We start from the raw sequence: 17,976 nt of genomic DNA, 5'->3' as shown, positions 1-17,976 counted from the left end.
CAAAATAATCATTTGGTCAATCCAAAAAGCATCCACAAAGTCTAAAATAATACCATGAATATATATAAACTACTATGCCCTTAAAGTTGAAAATCAGATTTCAGAGTATAAAGATAATAATATCTATCAATCCAGTTCGTAAAATTGAAAACCTGCTAACGAAACTAACCAAGTGATTTTGAGGTTGAGATGGACCGACGATGAGACGAGAAAGAGAGCGGCATTGGAGTTCAAGGTGGATGAAATGAGGGCTGAAACGAAATGGGCACCGGAGTTCAGAGAGAGAGAGAGCGGCGCCAGAGTTCTCATGAATGAATATCGACAGAGCCAGAAAATTGATTTCATTCTAAAATTTTCGATCGAGCAGGCTGCCATTGATCAATCAAAGGTGAAGATTTTTTATCAAATAAAAAAGCCCAAAAATTTACGATTTTTGACAGATTAGTGGTAAAATTAGATCAGTACCTGGCACCAATATCAATCACTAACTTTCACTTACAATTGAACCCGTATTGTTGATTTTGATCTTGATCTTCCTTTCAAAAGCTTCCTGTGAAAATGAAAAAAAATGTTAGATCGAAAATACGAATTCAAGCAGAAATAATCGATGGCTTGCGAGAGTACTTGTCTTGGGTAGTTCATGGCTTGAAAGAGTCAGGGTTTTAAAGGGTTCAATTTATATTTTATAAAACTGACGATAGAACAACCCAGAAAGTAATTTTGTATTTAGTTTACCTCTTTTGCATTCAATCGCAGCAATGGAAGTGAAAAATAATATAAAATTACATTTTACCATAATTTTTGAAAAATTAGTTACAATAAATCTTGTGAGTATTTATATGGGTGAATTTGATGAAATATAATTAATAGTTTTTTAATTAGGATATTCTGTTAAATAATAGAATATTCTGTTAAAATTTAACAGGAAAGAAAAATAAAAACGTTAAACCAAGAATTGCCGTTTGTTGCCCCTGATTTTGCCCAATATACGTGGACCAACCAGACAAGGACACGTGGATCAAGCAACTTATGATTCAAAATATTTGCTAAGTCTTTATGCCATAAGGCAGCGTCCGGGACATGCCTCCCGGAGAAGGCATATGGAACCCCATATGCTCCCGGAAGCTCGAGTAACGCTAAGGCGTCTCCGCGGGGTGTCAGGTTTCTCCTGAGCAATCAAGTCGCATTTAATGCTGCATGGGAGGAAGCGTGTTGGGACTGCTACACGCAATAAAGTCTGACGGCACAACCTCCAACCAGCAGCTACAAAGTAATGATCATTTAACTCTAGCGACGGCTACACTGTGAGGAGTCACATCAGTCAAAAGACAATAAGGACATTCCACATAAAAGCCCTACAGCACCTAGGGATTTGACCATGCATTACCCATGGTATATTCATTGGGAATGCCCAACTTTATGGATACTTACAGATATATTTGTACAATAATTCTGGGGATCACCCCACCAAAAACACTATAAATACCCCCTCAACGCTCATTAAATGGGGTCGAGAATCTTGGGCTGCATAAGAGCAAGAAGAGTAAATACTCACCAAGAACATTCTCTGTATTATAAGGGTGAAACACTCACCAAATACATTCTCTGTATTAAATACATCCATAAATAACAAAGACTCGTGGACTAAGGCTCATTAACGCCCCAACCACGTAAGAATCCTTCTCTAAATTTCTTACAGCTCTATAAACTTATAATATTTAATTAGTTGCCGAAAAACTCGGTCAACATTTTGGTGCTTTCATTGAGAGCTGAAGAAAGCTACTGTAAACGAACACTTGACTTCACAAAAATGGTGGAGACTAGAAGTACTCGTCAGCCTTGCCCACTAGAAGATGCTCAAGATCCAAATGAGGAAGATGTAGCCTCAAGAGCAGCTGAGGGTTCTGAGGAAGAAGAAGGAATTCCCGACGATGACTACGAGGGAAACCTCGATGAGTATGCCTACGACGAAGGTAGCTACTCATAGTTGGTGCTTCTCAGACAAAAAGCTATCGATCACGAAGCCGAGATCGAAGCCCAAAAAGCACAAAACCAAAAAATGCAAGAAGTAATGCTAGCCATGCAAAAGGCCATGGAGGCGGCTGGCATTCACGTGCATCCCAAGGTAGTGGCTGCTGGACTTGGCAAGGAACCAGAGGAATCCTCGCCTAGTACCCGACAACAGAAGTTTAGGGAGCTTAGCCCTATAAGGTACCCTGCTGAAGGGAACCAGACGAAAAACCCTACCTCTACCCCAGGGCGAAAGAAAAAGGCGCAGGATCCGCGAAAGGTCCGCTCAGATTTCCCTAAAGGGAAAGGTCCGCAGAGGGGCAAGCTCCAAAAAGGGAGTCTTGGCCCTCAAGATCGAGAGGACCGAAAAAGCGTTTCCGTGCACCAAGAGCCCGGAGGTAGAGGGAGAAGAGGACAGAGATGTCCTCCCGTTGATCTAAGAAATCAAATCAATGGGAACCAAGGTGACCTCCGGGATCACCTTGACCAAAAAAGATACGGGCCCGCGGTCTCCACGGGTACGTTGAATGAAGGAATTATGGCCGAACTCGCCATACTTCGAAAAGACATTGCCCGAGTCTCCCGAAGGCAAAAAGGGGATGACTCCGACTCAGATTGCGAGGACTGGGAGCCATGTGCTAAGCACATCCTGGAGGCGGAGCTCCCCAAGAACTTTAAGATGCCCGAAATGGCAGCTTATACCGGGAACTCTGATCCAAGCGATCACTTGTCATGGTTCAACCGTGTCATGACGGTCATGAGAGTCAGCAATGACGCAAAGTGTCTGTGCTTCCCACTTACTCTAAGTGGGTCCGCGGAGGAATGGTTCAAGAAACTGGAACCAGGATCCGTGGGCTGTTGGAACAAGTTACGGACCAATTTCCGGAGACAGTTTGTCGCTGCAAGAAAGGTCAACCTGGAGGTCAGTGCCTTGACTAACATCAAGCAACTGCCCACCGAGACCTTGAAAAACTATATAAAGAGGTTCCGAGAGGAGGCCTCAAAAACCAAGAAAGTTGATTACGGACAACAGCTTGCGCTTCTCCAAGCAGGCATCCGTACAGGGACTCCCTTCTGGAATGAACTACAACAAGAGGGGGTTGCTAGCCTTCAGGACTTCCAGAAGAGAGTCCAAAAATATATCAACCTCAAAGAAGCCCAAATAGTGGCTTATGGAGGATACTATCCCACCAGGATAGCAGGGTACATGCCCGGAGTACCGCCCTCGGGTACTGCCCCGACCGCGGCTCCACCGATAAGTGGCATACAGTTCTCTGCCACCCCCGGATATAGTCAGGGTCGGGCCTTGGCGCCAGCATCATCCCATTTTGGAAACCCCTCAGGGATGAATGGACAAGCTCCTTCGCACTCCGCTCCGACCGCTAGCCTGGCAGGCCCTTCCCAGGGTTCGAGGAGTAAAAGATCCTCCAAAGGCAGCACCCGGACGGGGGAGAAGCGCCAGAAAAAGGGGTACACTCCCCAGTATACCCAGTACACGGAGCTGACGGACTCCCAAGAGCGTGTGTACTTTGCTACTAGGCAAAATACGCACTATCGGAGACCACAACCGTTGTACAAAGATAGCTCCCAGAGAGATCCGAGCAAAAGATGCGAGTACCACAACGACATTGGTCATAGCACCAATGAATGCAAGAATCTCAAGGACGAGATCGAAAACCTGATCCGATTGGGCCACCTATATGAGTGGATCAAGAATAGGCTGCCTCACCTCAATCCGGGCCAGGCGACAGGGGGTGTGCCCCAGGGAACACCGGGGGATACAGCAAGAGCGTTGGCTCCAGCTGCTCCCGCGGGCGATGCCCAGCACATCCCCGGTCTGCCGCCCAGACCTAACGGGAGGGTAGCCATGATCTCCGGAGGTCCCCATATCGGAGGAACTACTCGCAAGGAGCTAAAACGGTACGCGGGGGCCGTGAAACACAATGAGGTTTGGGAGGTCACTCAACTCCCAGCTCAAAGGCCCCGGCTGATGGATCAACCCATCACATTCACGGAAGAAGATGCCAAGACGGTGCGCTTCCCTCATCATGACCCGTTGGTCATAGAGACCCCCATCGCTAATAAAGTGGTGGCCAAAGTCTTAATTGACAATGGAAGTTCTGTGAACCTACTCTTCAAAGAAGCCTTCACTGCAATAGGCTTGACGGACCGAGACCTCTCACCCAGCGGGTCCCAACTCACAGGGTTCAATGGAACGACGCTTATCCCGATGGGAAAAGTAAGACTTCCAGTCACCTTGTGTCCGGACACCCCCAAGAGCACATTCAAATACTGCACTTTTGTGGTGGTGGACTGTTCGACCGCTTATAACGCGATCCTCGGTCGATCGGCCTTGGTAGATTTTGGCGCAGTCACGTCCATTCGGCACCTGTGCCTAAAGTTCCCTACCCAGGAAGCTGGGATCGGAACGGTGAGAGGAAACCAGGGGGAAGCAAGGCAATGTTACAATGTTGCGACCCACCTGCCCGTACTGATGGTCCAGGAAACCGTTGAGCCAGAAATGGCTGATGAAGATGAGTTGGACCCCCAGGTGGGGTCCAAAAAAATTGTGGAACCAATGGAGGATGTCGAGGAATTATCAGTGTGCGGCCTCGACTCCACCAAAGTACTCCGGCTGGGAAAGAACCTAGATCCGGAGGAAGAAGAAAAAATAATAAGAACACTGAAGGGCGCCATCGACATCTTTGCATGGCGCCAAGAGGACATGACTGGCATAAGTCCCCACTTCATCATCCACGTCCTCAACGTCAATCCGGACATGCCACCAGTCCAGCAAAAGCGACGCCCGCTCGACTCGGTGAAAGTCGAGGCTCTAGAGAAAGAGGTGGATAAGCTTTTGACCAACGGCATGATCCGCGACGTATACTATCTGGAATGGCTAGCCAATCTGGTCCTGGTGCCCAAGCCGAACGGAACTTGGCGGGTCTGTATAGATTTTACTGACCTAAACAAAGCTTGTCCGAAGGACTGCTTCCCGCTGCCCAGGATCGACCAGATGGTAGACGCCACTTCTGGATTCAAATTACTATCCTTCATGGACGCCTATGCCGGGTATAATCAAATAAAAATGCATACGGCAGATCAAGAGTGCACTAGCTTCAGGACCGATAAGGGGGTATACTGTTACCTAGTCATGCCCTTCGGACTGAAGAACGCCGGAGCGACCTATCAAAGAATGGTCAACTGGATGTTCAAAGGCCTCCTGGGACGAAACATGGAGGTTTATGTAGATGATATGCTCGTCAAGTCCAAAGCATGCAGTAGCCATGCAGACGACTTAGAGGAGTGTTTCGAGGTAGTTTGGAGATACGGCATGAAGCTCAACCCAAAGAAATGCACCTTTGGGGTCAAATCAAGGAAGTTCCTAGGCTTCATCGTTAGCCAGAGGGGAATTGAGGCAAACCCAGAAAAAATTCAAGCTCTCCTGAGCAAGCCGTCCCCCAAGAAGCATAAAGACGTGCAGAGCCCAACCGGAAAGGTTGCTGCCCTGAGCCATTTTATCTCCCGGTCTACAGACAAGTGCATCCCCTTCTTCAACATATTGAAGAAGTGTCAGAAGTTTGAGTGGTCGGACGAATGCGAGGAGGCATTTAAGAAACTAAAAGAACACATGGCCAAGCCCCTTATCCTGTCAAAACATGTTCTCGGAGAAGACCTATTTCTATACTTGGCGGTCTCCGAGCACGCAGTCAGTGCTGCCCTAGTCCGGGAAGAAGAGAAAACTCAACATCACGTGTACTATGTTAGCAAGCGCATGATAGGAGCAGAAACGAGGTACCCCATCATCGAAAAGTTGGTCTTTTGCCTCCTGATGGCCTCGAGAAAATTGAGGCCATACTTTCAAGCACATCCGATCAAGGTGCTAACCAACCACCCGCTCCAGCAAGTCCTCCAAAAACCTGAAGCATCCGGAAGGCTCCTCAAGTGGGCAATGGAGTTGAGTCAATTCGACTTGCACTACATTCCCCGAATCTCCATAAAAGGCCAAGCCTTGGCAGACTTCATTACCGAATGCAACGAAGTCGAGGCAATCGCAAATATGCCGGTACCATCGATCCCCACATGGAGAGTGTTTGTGGACGGAGCCTCCAATGAAAATGGGTCCGGAGCGGGAGTGGCAATGATATCCCCGACCGGACTACGACTCCAGGCGGCCCTACGGTTCGACTTCCCAGCTTCGAACAATGAGGCCGAATATGAAGCCTTAATAGCAAGGCTGAAATTAGCAAAAGTCGTAGGAGCCAAAAGAGTGGAAGTCTACAGTGATTCCCAGCTGGTTGTAAATCAGATATCGGGAGAGTACCAAACACGCGGCGAGCGAATGGCCGCGTATGTAACAATAGTCTGGGAACTGCTCCACGAGTTCACGGACTACAAAATAGAAAGAATCCCCCGAGAAAAGAACGCTCACGCGGACTGTCTGGCTAAGTTAGCTTCAGATAGTGAAATCGAAGGGCTGGGGGTAGTACCAGTGGAACGCTTGGCAGAGCCAAGCATCAAAATAAAAGAGGCCACAATAACGGCTGGGCAAGAACCCAGCTGGATGGTCTCCATCATAGAATACATAACAAAAGGTGAGTTGCCCCAAGAAAGGGCACTGTCTCGAAAGATTCAGTATCAGGCTCATCGTTATGTAATGATGGATCAAATTCTCTACCGAAGAGGACTCAGCATGCCTTATTTAAGGAGTGTATCGGACCCTGAAGCTAGAAAAATCATGCTAGAGGTCCACGAAGGGTTCTGTGGAGATCATACGGGAGGACCCAGTCTCTCAAAGAAAATATTGAGACAGGGATACTTCTGGCCAACAATGAAAAAAGATTGTATAGACTACGTCCAAAAGTGTGATTCGTGCCAAAGGTTCGCGAACATACCGAGAGCTCCTCCAAATGAAATCACCCTGATGACTAGTCCCTGGCCCTTCCCAGTTTGGGGAATAGATCTTATTGGGTCCCTACTAACAGGAAAAGGAGGAGTAACGTATGCAATAGTAGCAGTAGACTACTTCACCAAATGGACGGAGGCTGAGCCCATGAAGACTATAACTGCTAAAAAAGCACTAGACTTTGTTATCAAAAACATAGTATGTCGATATGGCCTGCCTCACAAAATAGTCTCTGACAATGGAAAGCAATTTGATTGCGAAGAATTTACTGACTTCTGCAACCAACACGGAGTAGTGAAAAGCTGCTCCGCGGTGGCCAGACCGCAAACAAATGGTCAAGCGGAAGCAGTCAATAAAATCCTAAAGGTCACCCTGAAGAAAAAGCTGCTGGCCTGCAAAAACAACTGGCCCGAAGAGTTGCCAAAAGTGTTATGGGCCTACCGGACGACCCCCAGAACTACGACCGGCCACTCGTCTTTTTCAATGGCGTACGGTTGTGAAGCGATGGTCCTGGTAGAAACGTTATTCCCGTCCCACAGGAGAACGACTTACGATCCAGCCACGAATCAGGCTTTGCTTCAAGAAGCTCTAGATCAAGTTGAAGAACTCCGGGACGAGTCTCAAATACGGATGACAGCTTATCAAAAGAAGGTGACCAAGTATTTTAACTCCCAAGTTAAAAATAGAAAGTTTTCTATTGGGGATATGGTCTTAAGAAGAGTCTTCCCAGCCACCCAAGAACCCGGAGTGGGGGTACTTGGACCAAATTGGGAAGGACCATATGAAATCGAGGACGAAATTGGCTCAGGCACTTACAAGCTAAAAAGGATGGACGGAACCATTGTGCCAAGAGCCTGGAATGTCGATCACCTCAGAAAATATTACCAATAGCCAAAAATGTAACTTAGATTTTGTTTAAAGAGTTTGTACCGTCTAAATGTATACAACCTCCGCATGTTAAATAAAACTGAGTGCCTTAAAAACTAAGTTTCTATGCCACTCAGGGGGGTACTAAGGTATACCACACGGACAGACAAAAAACAAACTAAGTAAAATATCCTGACCCAAAGGGCAGGTCAAAAAAGAGTATGCATAAAAAAGAAAAAATAAAAAGCATAAGTATAAACATCCTGATCGTAAGGACAGGTCCAAAAGAAAGATATATGCATCAAAAGAGATCATATATAAATATAAAAAAAAAACCTAGCCCTAAGGGCAGGTCAAAATATATACAAATGGCCCGGGGACATGCCTTAAAATATTGTCTCCCCTTTAAAAAGAAAAAGCTATGTAAATATTGTCTCAAATACAAAAAAATTAGCTGTAAATAAAAAAAAAAGAAGAAGAAGAGAAATAGAGTGAAATCCTGGTTGAACTGGGTCAAACTCGAAGCGGCCTAATCAATGCGAGGAGGAAGGCGAGGTCCGATGCGTGCCTCCACCATGGCATCAAGCTTTTTCTTCTTCTCCCGGAACATCGCAATCATCTCTTCGGGTTTGGGGTAGAAGGTAAGCTTGATCTTCTGGTCATTTGTAGACCAGGCCATGAAGACGCCGTCATCAAAACGCTTGGCGCACCGGCTGCAGGAGACAGGAGAAAGAAGCTCATCTCTTTTTGCCTTCTTTGAGGCTTGATCTTTGAAGTCTCTGAGCTCCTTCAGCTCCGCGGCCAGGGTGGCCCTGGATTCCAAGTTTGCCTGGTGAGTTTCCTCTAAGGACCTCACCTTGGCAGCCATTTCCTCCAAGGCTTCCCTGGCCTCCCGAAGCTCCCGCCTGGCCTTAGCATTGGCTTCGCCCTCCGTCCTCAGCTCCTCCTGGTGCCTGGCCTCCAGCCTATCTCTCCGCAGGGCCTCCTCCCGGATCATTGCCTCCGCCTGCGCTTCCCTCCGCTTGGCTTCTTCCTCATTGGCCTTGGCAGTGGCCTCCCGGCGCTCATCAGCCTCCTGATAAAGCCGCCTCTCAACAGTAAGATCCTGAAGGATCTTCCTAACTTCATCCATGTCCCCTAAATCGGACAGGACGAAGCCATGGTTGATTATGTTCTTGGAAAAGCGGCCAGCCTCGGCAGCAAGCTGGGAAAGGATACAAGTATAAGTAAGGATCTTAAAAAAAAATATAATAATAATAAGGAGAGAAGTAAACTACAAGATACTTACCACAGTGAGGGAGTGGCTGAGATCCTGGACTTGGAAGATGGAGTTCAAGGATGCATAAGCAGCGAACCGTCTAGTTGCACACCGGGTAAGCTGGGACGCAAACTCGCCAGTCATCTCCGCGACAAAGGGAGCTAAAGTGGGCCCGAGGAAACGACCGAACCAGTCCGACAAGGGATCCAAATTTAGATCCCACGGATTCTGGTATTCCGGGTTGTTGAGAGTATTTTGCATCTCAACTCGTAAGATCCTCTTAAGGGCCTCCACCTCAGCATACCCCCGGGAGTATTCGTCCATGGCGTAGCTGTGTTTAGCTATCCGGAGCTCCTGTCTCGCCTCATCTCCAGGAACTGGAGTCAGCACAATATTGGGAGGGGCAGTGTGTTCCTCCATGGGAGAGACCCCGCCATCAAGACCGTGGGCCGGAGTGTCAGCTCTCCGTTGCCGTTTGGGCTCCTCCGGGGCAACCATTTTGCCCTTGCGTTTGCGAATCAGAGCAACTTCTTGCTCTTCTTCACTTTCTTCAACTTCCTCAGGAAGAGCCCGGTGCCCTCCTTCACCTTCTTCAACTTCCTCAGAAAAAGCCCCGTTGCTTTTCTTGACCTTCTCCCGGGAGCACCTCCTCATCCACTAAGTCAATAGTGTTTGGAGGATCACTGGAAGAAGCCTTTAGAGGGGGGGCCATCTGCGAAGAAGTAAAGGGAGGGGGAGCTTCAGGAGTGTGAACCCCGGCAAGTTCGGCCAAAATGGTGTCCATGGAAACGCCTGCTACAACAAAAGAAAGAAGGCAAGTGTTAGAACATCTGTGGGAAACAACAAACACTCAGATATAACAAACAAGCTAGTCCTACCCTGACTCTCTAATTCGGCCCTAGCAAAGTTCCGAATCTTAATGCTGGCAGCATCGTCTCCGAGATAGCTGTCCGGAGGCCGGAACCAGCTGGATGAAATATAAGCTGAAAGGTCTAAGGGGACGGGTTCCGGAGGGTCAGAACCCATCCGGGACCGACCTAGGAAATCTCATAAGTTAGAAAAATAAAACTCCTTCCAATGGTCTCCCCACCTGGTCGAGGGCATCCTAGACCTATAAAGACGCTCATCGAACCCTACAGGCCTAAGACTGGCATATTCGCCAACAGAAGGGACGTAATGAACTACTAAAGAAGACTTACCACCGGAGCCGGAAGTGCTGGCGCCCGGAGCCCCAGTGTTCGGCTCCTGAGCCGAAGGCTTTGGCCTGGGAGCCCTTCTCTCCGCCGAGTCCCCGATATGAAGGGGCTTCCCAGCGATCGCCTGGCTTCTCCTCTCGACCGGGCTCCCCACGCGAAGAGGCCTCCCGAAAGCCGCTTGAGCCTTAGAGTAGGCTTTCTCCTGAGCCTTCCGGTAGAGATAGTCCTGGTACTTCTTCTCGGCAGTGGCGATGATCTCGTCCCGGAAGGTCTTCTCCGCGGCAGGCACCCTCACATTGGGACAGATAACCCGGGAAAGGTTAGAGTCCTCCACGGATTGGTGCGGCAGGATGAGTTTTGCCTTCCGGCAATTCTCTGTCGTAACCAGGCCCCCGACGTCGAGGTCCGCCCGGTCATAAGAGGCGAAGGCCTGGGCTCTCCGAAGAAAGACCTGAGTAGGCGCGGTCCGCTCGTAAGGGGGAATCCTAACCCACTCCGTGAGGAGTTCTGGATGGTCCACCGCTCGGAACCCGGAAGAGAAGAAAAAACGATGGCGATACTCCTTAACATGAGTTTGCCTATTATACGGGACCACCCCATCATTGGCAGGGTGGGCCCGGAACCCATAAAAATCGTCTTTAAGTTTGTCCCCCTTTTTGGGGACAGAAACAAGTTCATAAAAATACAATATCTCCGCCGAGCTGGGAGAGCCCCATCCCCAGGCGGAGTAAAAAATAAATAAGCCTGAGAGCAGGCGGTATGCTTGAGGAATAAGTTGGTATGGCGCAAGGCCGACAAAAACTAAAAAATTAACAAAGTAGTCTTGGAGAGGAAGCATGGCCCCGGCCATCAAGTGCGTCTGGCTCCAGGCCCCGAAGCCGCCGTAGTTGTGATTGGGCGTCTCCGCATCACGAGGTGGCCGGTGGTAGGTCCCGGATGTGGAAGGCTTGATTCCAGCTACCTCCACGATGTTCTCCAACTGATGGGGACAAGTGAGAGTAGAGTGAAGCTCTGCCGCCTTCCATCCAGTGGCCCGAGACTTGTACCCCTCCTGGGCAACGGGACCCAGCGAGACCTCTTCGAGGGTAGCCAGACGCTTACCACTCTTCTTGGATGACTTTGAACCAGAAGCAGACATGTTTCGATTCTGTAAAAAGAATTAAGATTCCAGCAGTTAGGCCCCATACCGAACCCTAAACCAAGAAAAAGGGAATGGGGGTCCCCTAACCGCTGGAAAGAGGCCCCCTCCGGACACCTGTCAAACAGGAAACCCTAGAAGGATTCCCTGGACAAGAGTCGGGTGCAATAAATTCACAGAAGACGACATTGCGCACCAGAGAAAAAGAAAGGGTAGAAAATCGAAAGTAATCTCTCCTATGCCTTAAACGACCAGTATACGAAGAACGTATGGTCTTTTGCAAAAAAAAAAAAAAACAGTAACAAATGCGTGACAAGAGTAATCCTATCACCAGAAATGGTGAACCTAGACCTGCTATGTGAAGAATCTAAAAGTTTGCATTCCCAGAAGCTTCAAATACAGAACCCAGAAAAAACAAGCAGATAAGTGAAAGCATGCCATGCACATTAACAATAAAGCAAGGGGTGCAAGAAACTTACAGTGAAGTATTAAGACTGGGGGTCCTGCTGTAAATCGAACGAAGATAAGGAGGACTGACAGTAGTGAACGAAGATGAACTGGGAAAAATTGCAAAGTGTTCAACAGTGTTTTTCTTGGTCTGGGAATTTTTTCTCTCTGGGAAATTTGAGCAAAGTTGGCAAGAAATGGGAAGTAACCGAAATGAAGTAAAGGTGGTGGCTTTTATAGGCAAAATTGCATGAGGAACAGTCACTATCACCTACCAATCAAACGGTGGGGGAAACGCACGATTCGAATTCTCAAAGATCAACAGACCAGATTGATATGTAATTAAGGCGGTGGAAACGTTTGAGTGTCCGTCTGACACCATTAATGCGCCGTATCAATCAATGGGCGTGAAACGAATCGACCTCTGCAAAAAGTGAATCGCTGCATTAAAAGCCATCATTAAATGCACCTCACGCGCTCAAAGCTCGTGCCAGGAAACCGAGGAGTCAACCGGAAGCACTTGAGCAAGCCTTGTTTTATTTTTCAAATAAACAAGACTTGGGGGGTAAATGTTGCCCCTGATTTTGCCCAATATACGTGGACCAACCAGACAAGGACAGGTGGATCAAGCAACTTATGATTCAAAATATTTGCTAAGTCTTTATGCCATAAGGCAGCGTCCGGGACATGCCTCCCGGAGAAGGCATATGGAACCCCATATGCTCCCGGAAGCTCGAGTAACGCTAAGGCGTCTCCGCGGGGTGTCAGGTTTCTCCTGAGCAATCAAGTCGCATTTAATGCCGCATGGGAGGAAGCGTGTTGGACTGCTACACGCAATAAAGTCTGACGGCACAACCTCCAACCAGCAGTTACAAAGTAATGATCATTTAAGTCTAGCGACGGCTACACTGTGAGAAGTCACATCAGTCAAAAGACAATAAGGACATTCCACATAAAAGCCCTACAACACCTAGGGATTTGACCATGCATTACCCATAGTATATTCATTGGGAATGCCCAACTTTATGGATACTTACAGATATATTTGTACAATAATTCTGGGGATCACCCCACCAAAAACACTATAAATACCCCCTCAAAGCTAATTAAATGGGGTCGAGAATCTTGGGCTGCATAAGAGCAAGAAGAGTAAATACTCACCAAGAACATTCTCTGTATTATAAGGGTGAAACACTCACCAAATACATTCTCTGTATTAAATACATCCATAAATAACAAAGACTCGTGGACTAAGGCTCATTAACGCCCCAACCACGTAAAAATCCTTCTCTAAATTTCTTACAGCTCTATAAACTTATAATATTTAATTAGTTGCCGAAAAACTCGGTCAACACCGTTAAATAGGCACTTTTAATATATAAAGATATATTTTTTTTTGAAATAATCCCTAAATTTCACAGTCTAAAACAAAATACTATAATTTCGAGTCAATTCGGCTTGCCACAATGTTGGGCCAAGTAAGTTTTTGTCAACATTTTTTTCCAAAAATTTTATTTTCAAGCAATGTTATATGAATGACTGAGGCCACTTAAATAAATAAATACATAAAGGAGAATTTTTATTTTTATAGTTTTTGTTTATTTTATATTTTTTTACAAAACATAAGTACATTTTGTGATTTTTCTTTCTTTTTTTTTTATAAAAAAATAAAGTTAAAAATATGAAGAAAAAAAAATAATTTAGGGTAATCGTTACTAGGGGTGTTCACAAATTATCCGATCCAATCCAATCCAATCCACAAAATGCGGATATCCGCACTTGTGTGGATTGGATTGGATTGAAAAAACTAAAATCCGCACTTGTGCGGATTGGATGTTGTTTGACCTCAAAAAGTAACCGATCCAATCCAATCCGCACTTAATTATGTATATTTTTAAAAAATTATAATATATAATATATATTAATTAAAAAAAGACACAAACTTCTAATTTTTTAATTTTTTTTAGTAATATATTGAGTTGGTGCATTTTATTTATTTCATAATAAAAAACATAAGAAAAATAATTCTTATTCACATAGACACACATATATAAATTTAAATATATATACTTAACTTATTTATTTTAGTAATAGATACATATATATTTTAGTATAAATCTAAAGATAAGTACATATATATTGATATATATATATATGTATATTGGTTTGATTTGTATATAAATAGAGATGGAAATAGATTATTATTGGAGTTTAAGAAATAATAGTCTTTTTTTTTTAATTTTTTTTCTATGAAATATTAAATAATTTATTATTAAAAAAATAACCGATCTAAAATAACCGATCCAATCCGCACTATTGCGGATCGGATTGGATTGGATTTAAACTCTTATACGGATTGGATTGGATCCAAAATATGAAATCCGCACTTAGTGCGGATTGGATGTTGTTTGACCAAAAAAGTGCGGATTGGATCGGATGAACACCCCTAATCGTTACCCTTAGATAACCAAAGGGGTAACCAGTTACCTTATACTATTTTTCTCATATTTTTTTAATCTTTTTCTAAATTTTTTTTTCCATAAATCAACCTTTTAGAAAGTAAAAAAAACAAAGTATATTTTTGCACAAATTGTATAAAAATTTAAAAAACTATAAAATGTATAATTTTCACATAAATAAATAAGATTGTAGAAATAAGCTTAACAAATTAAAAATATTATTGATTTTTACTGTAAAAATAAAAAATAAAATCATGTTAAAAGAATATATTATCATAATTAATTAGTATATAAGTGCAACAAAATACAAACATTAACGATTTGTTATAGAAAATATCCTTTTAAATTAGAGAAATTTACATGGTATATTAACTTTTGTTATTTTTTTACAAAAATATTGTTAAGCGGTATTTTTCTTTTTTACTGTATTTTTTTATAGCTTTCATACTGCAGTATCTGTGTTAAGTTTTCACTGGTGTTCTACTGCTGTTTTTTAGTTGTTCTACTGTTGTTTAGAGTTGTTCTGCTTTGTGTTTTACTGGTGTTTTATAAAAACACAGTATTTTTAAAAACTTTTCCGTGTGACAGTATTTTTGTAAAAATTAACCCAAATTTTAATATTTTTGTAAGTTTCCCTTAAAATTATTAGCAACAAAAAAGTTGGACGTAAACATATAATGAAATGAAATATTTTGATGACAAAAGTAGGATCTCATCTAATAGTCTCTAATCGGCCCATAATAACTTTTGGTTTGAATTTTGAAACCCAACAAATGCGACCCAACAAATGCAATTTAAAAGAAGAATAAAAACACAACTAAAAAAAAGACATATTATCTTTTATTTACCATATTGTAAGATTTTACTACAAAATTCTAAATTACTGTCAACACCCTTTAGAGCACTCTAATCTTATAACTAAAAAGTTATATAGGTATCAGGAGACTCTTAGTTGGATTAAGGACAAAATATGATTGACGGTGGTTCTTGAGATGGATTGTTTAGTGATAATTGAGGCCATTCATAGTCATTTAATGATAAACTCTCATTTTGATTTAGTTGTTAATGATGGTGGATAATTAATTATTAGTATGAGTGGAATTATTTAGTGTTTGTTTATCATTTTGTTAATAGTATGGTTTATAGTTTTGCTAATTTTTTTTTTCATATCGAACTTTCAGCGAGAGTGTTGTTCTCACTAAATTTATGTTTATGCGGTTAGGTAATTTATCTTCTAGATTTGATAAATGTAAAAATGAATTTTACAAATTCTAAAGATAATTAAATTTTTATATTATTAGAAGGTTTTCATTGTAAAATCTAAAATAATTTCATATTTAAATTTTGTAATATTACAATGAAAGTATATGAGTTAAAAAAAAAAAAATTAATTAAAGTGTCTAACATAAAATCGAAGGTCTCCATGCTTATTTTCTTTTATAAGTATGAAAATAAATTTTTTGAGCTCTTATTTGAGCATATTTGTTTTAAAGCTTCATAACACTACAATAAATACTATTATAATATTTTCTTTTAAAAGTATTGTTATTGAGTATTAGTGGTGCCTAATACTTTTTAAATGTGACACTCTACAATTGTTTAATAATATTTTTTAAATATTATTATATTAAATTATATAAGATCTAATATTTATACTAGTAACATAATATTAAGAAAATGTTAGATATTAGTAGTAGCTTTTAAGATTTCTCTTAATTTTAAGTACATTTCATGTCTAAATTTTCCCAAATGTCTAAAATTTTGTACAGATATTGAAAAGAGTTAGGATATGTTGTAAAATGTGATTTTGTTTGTATGGTGGAAAGGTTTCTTTTGTAAAATTATTATTGAGAGTACACAAAACATTAAAATATTTAATAAATGTGGAACACCCACCATTTATTATTAGCATTAATAAGCTGTTCTTTAATCAAATCAATTTTTTTCTTCTAGTGGGGGACTAAGCTTCATAACCTACATCCGTCCGCAGAGGATAACACCCTCGAAACTGTATCGGGCTTTGGAATGCTGTAAGTGAGAATCTTCTTTTCAAGTCCAACTGTCACTCCCTTACCCTTACCCACTTAGCTTAACTTAACTGATATTTAACCTTAAAACGGCCGTTAAATCAGTACGACCCCCATTTCACAGTTCACACTATAACAACGTAACGGTTCTTCGTACTCCGTCAAAAAAAAGCCCCACGTGAAACGCTACACCCTTAGATGAATAAGAGGGTAATTTCGTAAATTGTACTTAGCAATCCTTTTTTACTTTCTTTTTCTTCTGTCCTAGTATGCCACGTCATGGCTCCTACTTGATGATGATGTTAAAAAGTTATTATTATCCATGGCATACATACATGAATGCATGGATGTATGTGTGGGCCATGATACATGTATTATATTTATAGTATAGAATTTTATAGGAGTTTGATTTGTGACGGCATGCTTGTGTGTGTGTGTTTTTTTTATATCTGAGTTTAGGGTTTCCTTCTTTAGTTCACCTCTGTCTTTCGTCATTTACGTCAAGTTTAGGAAACTCTGTCCAATTACAAATATATCCTTTTCTTATTTATAGGATTTTACAGGATCAGTGTAACATAGTACACTCTTTAGATCAGTAGTTTGGTATTCTCTACTCTGATTTTTGGTATAATTTATAGTTATTTAGGGTTACTTTAAATTTTTTTAAAAAATTTCAAAAAAATTTACAATATTATAAATAAAATTTAAATATTTTATTATAGTATGACTGTTAATTCTTTATATGCATAGTAAAAAATTATTTCAACCTTATTTTTAATACTATAAATTACTTAAAATTTTCTAAAAATTTATGAGTAATTCTAAGAAACTTCAACATGGACAACTATTAGAAAAATAAACTAAAATATTTTTTAAATACCGAAATAAAGAGGAGTTATACTGAAATATTCTTTCAAAAAAAGTACTACAATTTTTCCCTAAATTACAAAATAAGGGACTGGCAAAAAAAATTATAGTGAGATATAATGAAATTGAAAGATTTTTTTTTTTTTTTAAATGAATGTGCTCATTATAGTTATAGTAAAGTGTTTGAAAAATTTAAATTTTTTCGAAAATATATAATATCTAAATTTGTGTAAACTTTCCACACAAATGAAAAAACTAATCACACATATAACTTGTTAGAGTTCCACATTACTAAGGTATGAAAATATAACATTATATATAAGATGCATGAACTACTCCTCTCATAGCCAATTGATTTTAAGATGGAACCCCATACACCTTATCAAATTCTAACATGGTATTAAAACCAAACTAAACTCTAATGAATATATGATCCAAACCCAATAATCGTCCAAAAAGACGAGCCAAAAGAGCCTCTTGTGATTTGTTGTGAGTCTAAAATGTCGTTAGTCCAAAAAGATGAGTCAAAAGAGTCGCTTGTGATTAGGGGATAGTGAGTCAAAAGTACCACTGGTCAAAAAAGACGAGCCATAAAAGAGGTGAACCCAAAGTGTCGTCAGTCTAAAAAAATAAGCTAATAAAAGAGTCGTTTGTGATCACTTATGAGCCAATATTGCCACTTGTGATCTAGTCGTCCAAGATTGATGAGAAAAAATTAGCCACCATCTTGAGGGGGATGTTATAGTCCCACATTACTAAGGTCAAGGTGTAGAAATATAACACCATATGGATGCATGTGCT

The sequence above is a fragment of the Cannabis sativa genome, chromosome X (genome assembly GCF_029168945.1).
Source record: "Cannabis sativa cultivar Pink pepper isolate KNU-18-1 chromosome X, ASM2916894v1, whole genome shotgun sequence".
Lineage (NCBI taxonomy): Eukaryota > Viridiplantae > Streptophyta > Magnoliopsida > Rosales > Cannabaceae > Cannabis > Cannabis sativa.
The sequence above is the reverse complement of the archived record's forward strand: the minus strand, read 5'-3'. Positions refer to the sequence as shown.